Source organism: Lissotriton vulgaris, chromosome 1_2 (genome assembly GCF_964263255.1).
Source record: "Lissotriton vulgaris chromosome 1_2, aLisVul1.2, whole genome shotgun sequence".
NCBI lineage: Eukaryota > Metazoa > Chordata > Amphibia > Caudata > Salamandridae > Lissotriton > Lissotriton vulgaris.
Window position 1 is genome coordinate 258,923,361 of NC_141686.1, and position 17,546 is coordinate 258,940,906.

Consider the following 17,546-nt stretch of genomic DNA (forward strand, 5'->3'; position numbering starts at 1 on the left):
CAGGGATAGAAGCATGTCAATGGAGGAGAAACATTATGCACAAGTTGCATCTGAGTTGTCGGTGTCAGGTGACATTTTGTTTAGGCAAGACAAATTTGTCCCACCGGTTGGCATCAGACAATCCATTATTTCTGTAGCACATGAAACTCATCCTGGGATCACTGGTACCACCAATAAGATTAAAACCACTTATTGGTGGCCTGGTATTGATAATCAGGTTAGATCCTTTGTCAACCAATGTCCACAGTGTCTTTGCTCTGATAAACATTGGAAGTTATCCAATTCACCACTTGTTCCAGTTGAATGGCCTGAGTCTCCTTGGCAGAAAATTGCCATAGATTTTTCTGGCCCATTTTCTGTTTTTAATGATGACTTCAAAATCTTAATCGTGGCCATTGATTACTTTTCTAAATGGATCTATTTTTCTTTAGTCAAGAACCCTAATTCTGTTGCTGTAGTTTCATTTTTAAAGGGTTTGTTTGTTATCGATGGTACTCCACATGAAATTGTTTCCGATAACGGTTCGCACTTTGTTTCACAAGAGATGAATTTGTTTTTTAATAATTTAGATATTAAGCACATTTTAGTTCCTCTTTACAGTCCTGCTTCTAATGGTCTTGTAGAAAGAGCAAACCGTTTATTGAAGGAAGCTATTCAAACAGCTTGTGCTAATAAACTTGATGTTGCTGAATTTCTTAGCGAGAAAATCTGGAACTATAATTGTACCCCGCACAGTACCACAGGAGTTTCCCCTTTTGTTTTACTTCGGGGTAAAATTCCCACTTCCAGATTGAACCCTTCTTGGTTGATGAAGAGTTCTCTTGTCAATGTGGATTTAGCTAAGATTCGTGAACATGTCAAGAACAAACAGGAGAGTTACAAAGGTAATTATGACAAACGCATGCATGTCACAGAAAAACCTCTTATTTCTGGTGATTGGGTCATCATTAAGAAACCTGTTAAAATAACTAAGGGGCAATCCAAATTTTCTGCTCCTGTTAAAGTTTTAAAAGTTTCTCGTTCTGCAGCTCTTTTATTTGAAAGGGGTTGGTGGAACAAGAATGCTCTCATTAAGATTTCTGATCAACAAGCAAAGATTATTTCTTCCAACAAGCAGACCTCGGATTTATCTGATGATCGTAGTTCTGATTGGTTTGGTGTTGGTGAATCCTCAATGTCTCCATCTGTTCCATCTGTTCCTGTCAATCGTCCTGGCCTTGATTCTTCCCTTTTAGCACATGGTGATTCAAATGATCTTACGCCTCCTCCCACTTCACAACCTGTTTCCAATTCCATTGGTGCGGGGGATGGTAGGGATCTCAGTCGCAGAATCAGATCTGTTCCTGTGAGACTCCATGATTATGTTTTGAATTAATCTTGTTTTTTTTTTCATGTATGCGTCTTTTTACATTACTGTGTTTTCTTTTATCTGCTGTTCTTCTTTATTTATTAGGGGAAGGATGTGTAGTATGTACTTCACATTGTTATACTTGCTCTTTAAGGAATGTTGTTCTTAGGTTCTTATTCCATGTTCTTAGAATGCTATGATTGTATGTCATGACCATTGCAAGCCTGATATTCAACTTTACTGGTCGTGGGTTGATTTACTCTGTTCTAATAAACCACCTATGGTCAACCTGACTACTCGGATCTCCTCTCTGATTTTAACTACAAGCATACTACACTCATCTCACAGCAGCGCCGCCATGAAAGGCTCTTTGCACCAATCCTGGAAGGATGGAGAGCTGAGGGGCATATTATCAAGGGGGTTTATCTCCACTTTTTTGGCTTTAAAAGCCAAGAAAGCAGAGATAAAATTATCTCCCTAATACCTAGCTGTCGCTAACACCAGTTAGCGACAGCTAGTAGGAGATAGCGACCATCTTGGGCCCCACTTTGCATGTCAGTGATATTTATCACTAATGACATGCAAAGTGGGCGTGCCAAGATGTTAGCGACTGGAAACAGTCACTAACATTGCTATCTCCTATTACCAACTTTTGGAGATATTCGCGCTAAGCGCAAATATCTCCAAAACCTAACACCTGCCCTGAGCAGTTCTTAGCCATGTTATCCAATGGGAGGTGGATAACATGGCTAAGAGCATTAGCTTGGTAATGCATGAATATCGCTGACTTTTCAGCGATATTCATGCATTGCGGCCGATTTTTATCGCATTTGCGAGAAACCTTGGTGATACCAAGGTTTATCTGCGATAAAAATCGCCGCAGCTCAGCGGTAAATTTTTGTCTCTAAACAAGCAATAGCGATAATTATCGCTATTGCTTGGTAATATGCCCCTGAGTTGCTCTTGCAATGATCAAAACATAGGGGTACCGCCTTCGCACAGGTGACACGGAGGTTGTGGGGTTAAGGGGGGTTCACGTGAGATGGCACGGGGGTGAGAGGGAGATGGATGTGGGGCAACAATGAAAGTTTATAGGTGCTAAACGCAGTGCCTGCAGCATATTACAAGAAAAAATATGAAAAGCAGTTTCGGAAGAATCAGTGGAGCCGGTCAGCGGTCGGTGCTATGAACAACTTTCATGCAGACAGGTGAGTGGCCCCTCTGCAGATTGTCTCCTCCCCTCGCATGGACTTGAACCCACAACCCTAGGCAGGACCCGGGGGGCATATTATCAAGACAGGAGATACAATTATCGCCTTAACACCCATGTCCCGCCCCTAACACGCAAAGTGTTGCGTGAACAGGGGCGATATTTACAAGCACAGGTTAAGTCACTCAGGGTGACTTTACCTGTGCTTGTAAATATCACTTAGCAGGCTGCGCCACCGGTGCGTCACTCAACGTAATGCACCGGCGGTGCATGGGGCTTGTAAATCTGCAACTGGGGTACTGGTGGTGCACAGCCTCTTTTTAATCCAAATGTTGAATCTTAACCGTGCTCTTAGGTATCGCTTCCCGCCTGGAGCGTGTTCAATAATTGATGAGTAGCAGTAACACACAACACTAGTGTAACTGTCACCTTGGGCACTGGTGTATGGCTGACCAAAACATTCAGCTCTTTCAAAATAATATAGTTTCTCGTAGTTGATTATGAATATTCAATTGTATTTCATTGAATTAGTAAATCTTTTCTTATTCACATTGGTGCTATTCAGGTTTCATCCCAGGAAAATGATACATATCCAATGCATTTCGGTGGAAAACCTCCTTCATCAGGGATCCATCTACGAATAACAAACATTACTTTTTGAGCATACTATTTTACATGATTATCAATGTTATATAAACAATTCTTATATAGACGATTCTAACACTTCTAACAGTAACTCGGTATCGTGTTGTACCACTTCATTATCTATCACATTATGTGACCAAACTTAGAAATACTTATACATTTCATGATCAAACAATCGATATTCACAGTATTATTGGTATTCCAATTCACTCCGGTGTCTATTCTCTACGCTACCCACGTGCTGTTGTACAGAATGTCAAACGTATCGCTCGCTCACTGTTAACGCGCTCCTTACACTCAAGTTATATGCGCCCTGTAGGTCGGCAATGTATTTAACTATGTGCGCCGTTCCAATCATCGTTTACAAGCTTCTAAATAACCCTTAACGGGATTTAGTTGTTAAATACCCAAGCGTTCTACCGGCATGTCTTCAGTATTTACCTGCTTGTTCTTCACTCGGGTCTCTGCAATAACGGCTCTAAGTTTGCGTTTCTCGCATTTCCGGGTAGTTAATGAAATGGGCATCTCCTGCGCATGCGTGTGACGTAAAAGCGTTACGCGCTATTCATGTTGCTTAAAGGGGTATGCCAGCAGTGAAACTTTATTGACTATCATGTTATGAACATAATGTGAACTGGGAAAGTCAATGTATAAGACTGTAAAGAGGGGCGATGTATACTGATTCAGTGGACTCAGCACAGACCCTGTGGGAGGCTTATAAGACTGTTATTCAAGGGGAGGTTTATCTTTAGTCGCGGGGAAAAAGTAGAAGCGGCAGGCCGCAATAGAGGCGGAGGTGACCAGGTTGGAGATTAAGGTATCCAGAGACGCGACTCCGGAAGGTATTCACCGTTTAAAACTGCACCAGGATGAATATAGGGGCCTCGCTAGAGGTAGGGCCAGAGCACAGTACGATGAAACCCAAAGCAGGATCTACGAGCATGGGGATAAAGCGGGCAAACGCATAACGTGGCTTGAGAAGGGAGCATGGGCATCACGGCTGGTACCAGAGTTGCAGAGAGGTAATTCTGAGAAGATCACTGACCCGCAAGCCATAGAAAATTAATTCTCGGAATACTATGGGGAAGTGTAAACTCCTGCAGGTCTATACACGGAGGCTGATAAAGCCGCAATGATTAATGACATTCAGATGCCCACGCTATCGGATGATCACCAGAAATACTTAGATTCCCCACTCACAAACGACGAAGTGGCTCAGGCCATCAGAGGAGGGCACTCCGGGAAGGCCACGGGACCAAAAGGAATCCCTATAGAACTGTATAAATTGAGTGCAAATAAACGTGCACCGTTTCTTTGGTCCATGCTTGTAGAGGGTAAAGAGGGGGTGAGCTCCCATACAATCAGCGGTTAGCAAATATTGTGGTCATTCACAAAGCGGGTAAGCCCAGGACGCTCGCTTAAACAGAACAGCCCATTGCTCTCCCTGGTATCCTTTGTAACACATTTTTAAAAAGCCTGTATTTTAAACTGAATAATATTGCCGCATTTTAGAATTTGTTTTAAACAGAGTCCTCTGACCTATCGCACTCCTGAACCCTCTGACACCCGGTTCCCCGCGCCTCCCTGGTCCACCACAGGATTTTCCCGATTGTTGTGGAGATAGGAGCGGAACATTGAGCACTTCCGGGTTAGAGCGGACGAGGGGGCGGATCTCACTGGCAGCGCCCCATAAAACCGGCTACATTTTACTCGTGCAGCTGACGCGCGCTTAACCAGAACAGCCCATTGCTCTCCTTGGTATCCTTTGGAACACATTTTTAAAAAGCCTGTATTTTAAACTGAATAATATTGCCGCATTTTTGAATTTGTTTTAAACAGAGTCCTCTGACTTACCCGCACTCCAGAACCCTCTGACACCCGGTTCCCCGCACCTCCCCGGTCCACCACAGGATTTGTTCCGATTGTTGTGGAGGGAGGAGCGGAACATTGAGCACTTCCGGGTTAGAGGGGAGGAGGGGCGGATCTCACTGGCAGCGCCCCATAAAACCAACTGCATTTTACTCGCGCAGCAGACGTGCGCTTAACCAGAACAGCTCATTGCTCTCCCTGATATCCTTTGGAACACATTTTTAAAAAGCCTGCATTTTAAACTCAATAATATCGCTGCATTTTAGAATTTGTTTTAAACAGAGTCCTCTGACTTACCCGCACTCCTGAACCCTCTGACACCCGGTTTCCCGCACCTCCCAGGTCCACCATGGGATTTTTTCCGATTGTTGTGGAGGGAGGAGCGGAACATTGAGCACTTCCAGGTTAGATGGGAGGAGGAGGCGGATCCCACTGGCAGCGCCCCATAAAACCAGGTGCCTTTCACTACGTGCAGCGGACGCGCGCAGCGGGTGCGCCGGTGGCGCACCAAAGGCAAGCCCGTCTATGCCAGTCCGCAGCAGGCCAGGGGCAGGGGCCACAATCCCTGCCCGTTCACCCTCCCACATCAGGAGTTACAGCCCAAACTTTCTATACAAGCTAAGAGGGAAAATCACTTCCACATGTCACTCTTCCCTGGACCCAGCAGCCCAACACACTATCTGCCCTCAGTGTGGTTTTCGACTTCACCCTGTCTCTCCACCCAAAACCTCGCAGTATAGTATGTACCTTTTAAATTGCAGGTCTCTTCCCAAGCATTCCATAGAAATCTCTATGTTACTAGAAGAGCTAAAACCCGACGCTCTATTCTTGACAGAGACATGGCTGCATGACCAGTCAGACCCTGACCTCATCCAGGCCCTCCCCCAAGACTATCAAATACTACGCAGCAACCGCAAAACAGGTAGGGGTGGAGGCTTAGCAGTCATTTACAAAGACTGCTACGGATGTCACAGCTCACCTACCTCTATTCCAGACTGCGAAAGTCTCCCCTTCACTATCAACTTCACCTCCACCGGCACCTTCTCGGGGGTGCTTCTATACCGCCCACCTGGCCCACAAGGGCAATTTTCCCACACTCTCCCACCTATTACAGCCAAACTTGCTTGCAGCCCATCCAACTTTACCCTTCTAGGGGACCTTAACATTCATTTTGATGACTCCAATGACCCCAACGCCATAGAAAGTGACCACCAGCCTTTCAGCTCTTGAGCTCATTCAGCTAGTGCCCGCACTGACCCATCTTAAGAGCCATCTCCTTGACCCCATCTTTAGCAACTGCTCAGACCTTCAAGTAGGAATTCCTTCCCCCCTTCCTTGGTCGGACCATTTCTTTATCACCCTCGCGTGCACTACTCCAAATCTACGCCCTCTCAGGCCAGCAGCAGTTCGTCAAAATTGCAACTGGTCGAAACTCCCCCAAACTGAATGGTTGACAGGTCTTGAAACCTCCAAACCACCTAGCACCTCCGACCCCATTTTGGGGAATGAGAACTATAATAATTGGATCTCCAAATCACTCGACTCGATGCTCCCTATCAAAACCACCGAATCCAAACGCCGCAATATGACTGCCCCCTGGCACTCCTCAGAACTTCGGGAATCCAAACGCATTTGCAAAAAGATGGAGAGGAAATGGCGCCTAGGCTTCTCTCCCTCTACGAAAACTGCCTACAGAGTAGCAATTAAATCCTACAAGGCCAGCATTAAATGCACGCAGGCATCCTTTTTCGAGGAAAAAATCACCAAAGCAGCCTCAAAGCCCAAGGAAATATATCGCATAGCAAAAGCCCTACTTCAACTACCAGAGAAACCCCAAGACTCCCTGAACACCCAAACCCACTGCGATAAGCTAGCAGATTTCTTTCTTCGCAAAATCGAAATGATCTACACTTCTTTTCCCCACCCTATCACTGCGCCCAAGAACCCCCCTGAACCCGGGCCTCAGTCCCTAGCCATACTTGATAATTTCCCTCTTCTAGACTCCACCAATCTAGAATCTATTATGAATCAGGTCAAATCCAGCTGCCCTAATGACCCTGCACCGCCACGTATCCTACTCCCAGTCATTAATCACATTCTACCAACCATTCTAGAACTACTCAATGCCTCCCTTTCCACTGGCATTGTCCCACTCCCATGGAAGCGAGCCATGGTCAAAGCCCTTCTAAAAAAAATGAACTTAGATCAAAACAACAGGCCCGATTCACAGAACTAACTTAAGACAAAATCCTAAACTTACTGCTTTTGGTATTCACAGAAGTTAAGACAGATTTAAGACAGATTTAAGACAGACTTAAGTTAGGATTTTGTCTTAATTCTGTCTTAAGTTTGTCTTAAGACAAACTTAAGACAAAATCCTATGTTAGTTCTGTGAATCAGCCCCATTCCCTCCAATTACCGACCCATTTCCCTGCTGCCCTGGCTAAGTAAAATCCTTGAAAAACATGCCAATACGGTGCTAACAGATTTCCTGGAGTCCAACAAAATCTTAGACTCCACCCAGACGGACTTCCGCCCCCTTCATGGGACGGAAACTGCCCTGGTCGCAGTAACAGAGGAAGCCAGGAGGATCCTGGATAATGGAGGCTCGGTCGCCATCATCCTACTCGACCTAAGTGCCGCCTTCGACACTGTAAGCCACAACATCCTACTGCACCGACTTAGCAGGAAGGGAATCTCAGGAACGGCATTCACCTGGTTTAAGTCTTCCCTCTCCAATCGCTCCTTCCAGGTATTTAAGAGAGTATGCACCTCTTCCAGCAAGCCCTTGAGCTGTGGCGTCCCGCAGGGCTCCTCCCTAAGCCCCACGCTATTCAATATATGCATGAGCCCCCTACCTGAGATCGTCCGCCCCTTCATAGTAAAAATCATCACCTATGCGGACGACACTCAGCTAGTGGTGGCCATCTAATCCCCGCAAAACGCACCTTACGGCCTGAAGAACTGCCTGGAAAGAGTCACCGAATGCTCATGCTCCTTGGCAACTCCATTAACCACATCATTGACCCACTCTGCCCCCCCTGCCTGGGACCTGCCCCCGCACCAAAAGATTTGATCAAAAGCCTGGGCATCTGGCTAGACAAATCACTTGACTTCAACCACCAGGCGACTAAACTATCAGAGACTTGTTTTGGCCTGCTACGACTCCTCCGTAAAATCCTTCCCTTGCTACCTTTTCACGCTAGACAGATAATGGTCCAGGTCTGATCTTGTCCTGTCTAGACTTTGGGAATGCTCTGTATCTAGGGGCACCCCAGGCCACTCTAAACAAGCTGCAGATTATTCAGAATTGTGCAGCCAGAACCCTTCTCCAAATCCCCCGTCGAGTCCCAATCACACCCAGACTGAAGGACCTCCACTGGCTGCCAGTGAGGGCAAGGATCGAATTCAAGGCAATGTGCATTGCACATCGATCCTTCTGGAAAACAGGCGTTATCATCAATCAGCCCCTGATAACTGCCTACCATCCAGCCAGACAGCTTATATCTTAGATTAAGCTGGCAGTCTTGATATCAAGCAATTTAACCTTTTCACTTGCCTTCGTGCGATCCACCCGTATCAAGTTGACCTCAATCGAGACTGTGTCCAACTTATTATCTAAAGCTTCCTTTTTGTGGCCCAGGGACGCCTGGACCTCACTTATGGCTGCCATGACATCTGTGAGTGTTGGTTCAGTGGGAGAGCCCACGGAGTCACCCCCCGCCGACTGAGCCCTTTTCAATTCTGTAGGGGAGCCTTTGGGAATAGTATAGCGATCCAACTTGTTAGATTGAATATTTTTAGACCCCTTGAGGATCTGGGCAAGGACGTTTCGGTATCTGGCTTGGTTGCCATCTGAACGCCATTCATTCACCGCTGCCAGTCACAGATCTTAAGAGCGCGTTCGGGGTCCGGGATCCTAGGGCTTACCGTGCGTCCTCCGGCCACCCCGCGTCCGTCCGCTCCGTCGCTGCAATCCGAGGAGTCGTGGCCAGTAAACATCCAGGCCCCTTAGCCAGCCAACAGGGGGGCGGTCTTCCCAGTGAACACGGTGCCAATGCTGGTCATTCAATGAGACATTTGCCATTTCATCACCACGAGTGCACACAACCCCCGTCTCATAAATAAATCAGTGTAGTCCACCTTGTTGACTGCTGAGTGCAGGATTCGTAGATAACACAGGGCCACTCATTTCCAAATGTTCCAACATATTTACCAGTAGCCTGATGATGCACACGACCCCCACAGCTGGTGCTCAATGTTCAAAGGCCCAAGAGGGGCGTCACCCGTGTCGTGGTGTCACTCATTCACACGCGTCTCTCCACAGACGTCTGCACAGGGGAACCACGCCGTTGCACCTCATTGCCGCTGCAGGGGCCAAGCACACCCGTCCAGGCCCCCGTGGGCCAAACTGCCCTAACACTCCGTAGATCTTCCCTCTGGCGCCAGGCGTCCCCACAGCCACCAGCCACCCGTCACTCAGTTTGATCACTTGGCCCCAAGGGTCCTCCTTTTCTCCTTGCCACTGGTACTCAGCGTTGGCCCCTCTGCACATGCGGGGCAATGCAGCACAAATATTTCTACCCCGGGAGGCCAACACTACTAATCCACGGCCCGCCGAGGTCACAGTATGCCCTGCGCCCCCTCCTTGTGTCTCGGCTTCTCACCTCCGCTGACCCCGGGCCGCCGGACACCGAGGCAGTGCTCCGTCACCACATGAGGCGTGGGGCTGTGCCTCTCTCCCAGTTCCTCAGGGCAATCCGGGCTGATTTCGCGGGGCAGGGGCCCCTCCGCAATGGCTCCGCCCCCTTCCAATACTCTTCCGGGCCCTCCGCAGCCCCCGACAGTCAGCTGATGGGTCTCGGGCAGGACCGGCGACTTCTGGTTTTCGGCCCAATGTTTGTGACTTTGGCGGTGGGCACTCCTGCCACTCCAGCTCCCGGCTTCAAACGCGTACAGGCCACAGATTGGAGGATGGCATATCTTCGGGCCTGAGTATCACAGGCGGCCCGGAGATACAGCGGGGGAACACTGCTTCCTCAAAGCAGTTGGTGGTGGGGTTAACTCACAGGATTAATTCCAGGATATATGAGGCTGGATGAGGAGGTTGACAGAGCCGAGCTCTCACGCGGCCATCTAGGTCTCGCACGTCGCTATTGCTGGATTTAATCGCCGACATATCGCGTTATTATCAACACGTATCTCCAAGGCAATTAAAAATCCGGCGATAGTGGCAAAATGCAGGATTATCGCTGGGAATCCAGCGATAAAACTGCAGCGATAGGGGAATCCTTATTGATAGGGAGATATGAACTTAGCCGTACCATACACCTCCCATGATGCAGATAGGCAAGTTAGGATTTTTGCAGATGTTAGTTACCAGCGATAACCACGGTTAGCAGAGCTTTTTATATCACTATGCGTGTCCTGGGCCGGCTTGTAATTACCGCGAAGGACAGTGTTGTAAATGAATCTAGGACCCTAGTGTAATTTTCCCAATTCAGCAGCTAGGGACTTCCCCTTGCCTGAATAATAATTTATCTAGGAAATCATGGAGTTTTCAAAGTACTGAGTCTTTCAGTGACGTTATTAAGTCCAATCATACGTCAAACTCGGCACCTTCAAAGTATAAATATGGCTACATTTGCCCACACAAACACACAGTGGTTTGGAGCAGATCGACTAACTACTTGCCCGACGCCCTGCAGCAGCAAGTGCCGAAGGAAGCCGACCGTCCAGCTGACGCAGTGAGAGATTCTGTCTTTTCTCTTGCCGAGAAATCCAGCTCCAGTGTTTCCAGGCTACCCTTGCAGGTTACTGAGAAATTGAGTCCTGAGAGAGAGATACAAGACCTCCTTCATTCTAAAACCAAGGTACGGAGCTGATTAGACCCTTAGAGAATTCTTGGATAGATTCTTGGCAGAGAAATACTAAACTTAAGCTACTCCTCACTTACTTCTTCCCTTGTACTGGACTTAGGTTATGTACACCGGGGTAGGCGTATTTTAGAAGCACCAGTTGAGTACTTTTAGTCATTATTTTATTACTGTATGTATTTTATACATTTTAGGCAACTTATGGCTTAGAAACCATATCATGCATTTACAGTACTACTTTCTAATACTTTCCGTATTATATGCCCTGTACTTTATAACCAGTACTAGCAGCCCGTCCCGACGTTGTCCGGGTATGAATTGCTGCCGGCCAGTAGTATATTGTTTCGTAGGATTTCGTTTTGATAGCATTTCTTATCTGTGACAGGCCTGTAAAATGCTCCGATTCAAAGTGCACTGCTGATGCAATTAAGAGTCGCGTTCAGTAGTGTGTGAACTCGAGTTTCCCTACTTTATTTTCCTTGCAATATTATATAGCGCGAACTCGACAACATGGCATGAGCACAATTTACATTACAAAAGAACACATTAATTTGTGGTAGGCACGGGGAGACAAAGCGGTTTGTCTGGAATCACAGGATGTTGAGCTGATGCCGAGATTTGAACGTAGCTCCCCATCTCTAAAGTTCGTAATTCTAGAACTTGTGGTGGGAGATGTGTCTAAAAGTGTCTGTCGGTGCTGGGCATCAATGAGAGAGACCTGTGCATTTTTCCAATCGGTGGTGAAAAAATATGAGTATGTTGCTGGAGATGTGGGCCGCCGTGCCACCAATGTACTTACGGGGGAGGGTAAACACCCATTATTCCGCAACTTTCTTTCCGCAAACCATCACTCCGCATACTTTCATTACGAAAGTACCATGACACGGCAATGCCATTATAACGCGTGGCATTAAATTTTATATGCTTTTACCACGCATACATTTACAACGAAATTCGTTGTAAATGCATGAATGATAAAAGCATGTTTTTTTTAAATGTTTGGATAAGGCAAGTATGGGTATAGGGGTATTTGTTTTGGGGTACTGAGGTATATGTTTTGGGGTGTTTGGGTATTTTAAGTGTTCAGATATAGTTTTGGGTTCTGGGGTACAGGGGTATTTTTAGGGTTCAGGGCTAGGTTTGGGTTTTGGGGTATAGGGGTATTTTTAGGGTTCAGGGGTAGGTTTGGGTTTTGGGGTACAGGGGTCTTTTAAGGGTTCAGGGCTAGGTTTGGGTTTTGGGGCACAGGGGTATTTTTAGGGTTCAGGGCTAGGTGTGGGTTTTGGGATACAGGGGTATTTTAGGGTTCTAGGCTAGGTTTGGGTTTTGGGGTAGAGGGGTATTTTTAGGGTTCAGGGGTAGGTTTGGGTTTTGGGGTACAGGGGTATTTTAAGGGTTATGGGCTAGGTTTGGGTTTTGGGGTACAGTGGTGTTTTAGGGTTCAGGGGTAGGTTTGGGTTTTGGGGTACAGGGGTATTTTTAGGGTTCAGGGGTAGGTTTGGGTTTTGAGGTACAGGGGTATTTATAGGGTTTAGGGATAGGTTTGGGTTTTGGGGTATAGGGTATATTTATAGGGTTAAGATGGGTTAGTGTTTAAGGGTGTTGGGGTATTTTATAGAGTAAGGGTGGGTTATGATTATGGGGTGCAGGAGTATTTAAAGTAGGGGTGGGTGGAATTGGTGCGAACTTGGTACAATAAATCCGCAATATTTCGTTCCGTCAGATTTCCAATTATTAAAACAGAAACCTCATACATTCAAGGTAAAATAACAAGTATTTCTACATGCTAAAATGCATATAGTCATTTCACAAAAGTGAAATTAGCTTCCAGAAAGCAGTGAGAGAGGTGATGATTTTGAGATCAAGCCCCTGCAAAGCATTATGGGACGAGATTAACAGTGGGAAGTGAATATTATAGTATCCAAATAATTCTACTAAGAGCTGCAGTTCACCTCGTCGTCCCCAGTTGTCCCCGCTGAGGCAAATGCAATAGCATTTGAAATATTATACATCAAACTGCAGTTCACCTGGTGGTCCCTAGATGTCCCTGATGAGGCAAATGCAATAACATTTAAAATATTACACATCAAGCTGCAGTTCACCTCGTCGTCCCTAGATATCCCTGATGAGGCTAATGCAATAGCATTTAAAATATTATACATCAAGCTGCAGTTCACCTCGCCGTCCCTAGATGTCCCTGATGAGGCAAATGCAATAGCATTTAAAATATTATACAACAAGCTGCAGTTCACCGCGTCGTCCCAAGATGTCCCTGATGAGTAAAATTCAAAAACATTGAAACCCTTTCATGAATGCTAAAAATGATGCTAATCTTATCCCATAATGCTTTGCAGGGCCTTTTAGTTGTATTTGTGCCCATAACTGTGCTTGGGGTGGTTCTAAGAGAATGGGACCGCCACTGAATTACTATTTAAAGGGAGCAGGAATGTATAGAACCTGGGAAGAAAAAACAACACTCGTGACGGAATGCCCCCAGCGATTGTCACGCCCCCAGCACACACCCACAGCACAATGCAGACACGCCCACAAGGGACTACTTTGCTGGCATGGTTCTTTTACCTTTTACATGTATATGGTGGGCGTCTGCATAGCCTATGTCCTTCTGCTGCAACTGCCCTTTCCAACGCTGTATTGGGTGTTGTGATTGGTGCTGTGGTTCCTGAGATTACCCGCCTCAAAGGTTTGGGCTCTCTCTTTATTATATTAGTATAGATTACGATTGTAGCAGTACATTTCTTATGCTTGAGAAAGAAGACTGTTCAATAAATACTTTTTATTGAAAAGGCATGTCTCTCTATTTTCTCAGCACCTCTGGTGAAACGAAGCATGCACACTTGACTGAGTAAAATAGCTATCTATTGTTTCCGTGACTCTAGAGATACGTTTCTTATCCCGGGGAAACAAAGTTGTCATGTTTATGCGGTTGTCAGAAACAAATCCCTTCTTGTTTATTCGAGAAAGTTTCTAGTGACCTCTGAGCTAGCTGGCACTCACAATTAAGTTTAATATATACGATAGAGACCTAGTCGACCTCAGTCCTACTATAGTATATGTTATTCCAATGTGCTGAGCCTATTGGGAATATAGGAACTACACTACATGGCGCCCAACGTTTGGTCAGGCGATAATTTAACGCTAGATACTAGAGTAACTCAGTCGTGCTTTTCACACAGACTCTTTTTCCCGTAAAATACGTCTGGAGTGTGTAAAAGGTTATTATCCACCAAAACTGAGTAGGACGGAAAATCCTATGTATTAGTTTTTGGTTTGTTCAACGTTGAAGGATACAGTGTTCCAAAATATTGTGCACCTAATCTTTGTTTCCTTGAATGTCGGAGAGTGACGAAGAAAGGGAGAGAGCTAGAGCAGTGTCAAGGTCCGGCACAACTCTCCTTGGGGCTGCGTTGAAAGTCCCAAACACGCGATCACGCAACCCACCCGTGACCCAGCACTGATCACAGACCAACAGGAGGGTTCCGAAACCGCGGGAAAGGAAGGGGACAGCGGGGAGGGAGATCTACAATGACAAAGAACAAGGAATTTTAGTTTCACACCCCTCCCTAATTCTTCCACTACAACCAGGGCACTCTATGAGTGAATAGTCCCCTATTCCCCCCACCAACCGTTAGCCTACCTGTAAAGGAAAATTCTAAGGCTTTATATGCAGGAGAGAGAGATGAAGGGTCCTAGCAGTGGTTATAATCTGGCAAAGAAAGAAACACAAATGTACATGTATTATAACACAATCATACCATATACTCTAGATAGTTTCTTTCGCCTCACATACCAATGCTTGATCATAAGGTATCTTGTTCCACTCTTTCTTACTAGGTACCCCCTTGTTTTCCTCTCCTGCAGTTCAAAAGAAAACACAAACAAGTTGTCGAAAACAAACATAAAAAGAAAACTGATATTGAGTTGAAGGTTATTTGCACCTTTCTTTTCCAGGAATGTATTTCTGTTTAGCACACACAAAACTGTCACTTATGGCAATGCAAGTAACCTGCTAAACGTTTCTTCTGTTTCCACACAGTCTTGTGCCACACAGGGACACTTTACGAAACTCAGTTCAGTCCGTAACTTTTCTAATACTGAAGGTGATTCCTGTCATATATCCGAACGGGTTGATCCTGACAAGCAGCAGCTCAAGCAGTCTTAGATGACACAAATCTCCAACAAAATGACGCAGATGCAATAATCATCCCGGTAAATGTAAGAAAAACCATAACTATAAAACTTATAGAAAATGGAGTATCATCGAGAGGTGATAAAGTAATCTTTGTTATAGAGGCACATGAATATCGGCAGACAGAGGTATTGTATTCATGGATTCTATTTCCTGCAGCAAATGCAGTAACACACGAGTTCCACTACTACAAAGTAGAGGAACCTCCAGTGGAATACGTTCCTTTCGAGGACGTTGAAATTCCATTAAAATCACATTACCAGACTCGGTCTACTAGGTAGACCAGGAGCAACATGGCCGGTACTAGCCAGCTACACACCACATCCTGACATTAACGGAATGACAGGTCCAGAACTGTTAGCTCAGCTGAAACAGTTAATTAAAATACACAGACAATTGGTTCAATATTTCATGAGGACTTTAACAGTCCAACCAGCTGTAAGGATTCCACAGCACACCCCTCACCAGGGGAATACAAAGAAAATCACACCACAGACTATACAATCATTCATTGGTAAATTGCCCGCAACGAGGGAACAAATTCCATTCTGGTTAGCTCAGAAAATTACTCAAATAGAGGCAGTATTCCCTGATAGTACACCTCATGAGAAACACAGAATTCTGTTAATCTGTTTACCAATGGGGATAGCACCACATGTGGAGGACTGTGACACTTGGGGTACAGTCTTTGCTTCAATCTACACAAAAACACATGGGGCCTCATTTATGAGGCTGTGCCTCACTTTTACGCCACAGGTGCACCAGTGGCATAAAAAATGCACCATGTTGCACGATATTTACAAAGTGACGCATCTAGGTAGATGCGTCACTTTGTAAACCCCTGTGCTACATTATACCTGCGCCAGGTATAATGTATGCAAGGGGGGCGTATTGACGCAAGGAAGGGTCGTAGAAGTGACGCAGTGAAATCTATGAGATTTTAATGCGTCACTTTTAGGACGACGTTGCGTCAAAATCTTGCGCCTGCCTCACAGCAGGCATAAGACTGACGCAGACCCTTTCACATGGGGCTTGCCCCATGTGAAAGGACACATTGCTGGAGTTGCGTCACTTTTGTGACACACTCCAGCAATGCATCACTTTTGCGCTTACAGATACGTCAGAAATACTGACGTATCTGTAACTCCTCGTGACATGATGCGTCATACATTAAATATGACGCATCAGGAATGTCGCAAGGAGTGCGCACTGAGAAGTGACGCATCGCTGCTTTCACGCAGCGATGCGTCATTTCTCATAAATGAGGCCCATGGTGTACCGTCCATGGCGGTAATACCAGACGTTCTGAGACAGATTCAAAATGAATACGGTCCAGAACCTGCCTTAAATCTAAGTATGAAATTACTAAAAGATTTCAAACAGGTCTCAGCTATATTGTTAGCCAACATTAAAGGCGAAGCAGCATCAGTGGCAATCCGCCAAAAGTTAAAAGAAACTGATATAACAGACCGACCATATGAGCTTGCTAGAATTATTGAAAAATCTTATGAAGAATTAGGAAGAGATAGTTTTGGTGGGAAACCAGTAAAACCCGAATTAACAGAAAACCCTGAAAAGGTGTTTATTAAAAATAATCTCACTACTCCTAAAAAGAAGTGGGAAAATAGTAAACAGACACTTCCTAAAGAGAAACGTTCTCAGTCCAGAGGAAGATCTCCCCAACGGGGACGTAGATCTCCCCAACGGGAGCCCTCTGAAAAAAGGTATAACCTTAGGAATAGGGATACTTTAAGAAAACCTGATAGATATCAAGATACTGATACATGTTCCTCTCGTACCTTTCAGACTTCCTCGCATAAATCCGAGAGGAGAGGACGATCAGAACAGAAAGAGGAACGCGCGAAGTCCAAAGAAGAACAGCACGTTCCAAAAAAATAAGAAAACAATTCACCAAAAAGAAGGTAGCAAGCATAAAAAATCAGACATGCCGAGGATCCAGAGGACACAACTCAAGAACGGGGAGTGGGCCCAAACAATGCTAGACAGCGCAGCAGAAGTCACCATAGTTCGCAAGATCTTGAAGGATCATCTGGAGACAGTGGACTTGAATGAATCCATTCAAGTTGAAACTGCAGAAACCAGGGTTAGTATACCCCACAAGTTATATGAAGTAACACTCCGGATGGAGGGGGACATAACTAGAAAAATAAGAGCACTCTATTGGGAGAAGCTCTCTAGGGGCTATGACATTCTTCTAGCTGAACATGACTGGCCACCTGAATTTGTCAGGGAGTGCCCACATGGCGAAGAGATAATTATGCCAAACCTTCTCAAATCACATTCCAATTCATAAAAAATACTCCTATGCCAGAAAATGGGCAGTAGTCCAGGCTCCAGCATTATATAAAAATCATGTGGGATGGGATGACG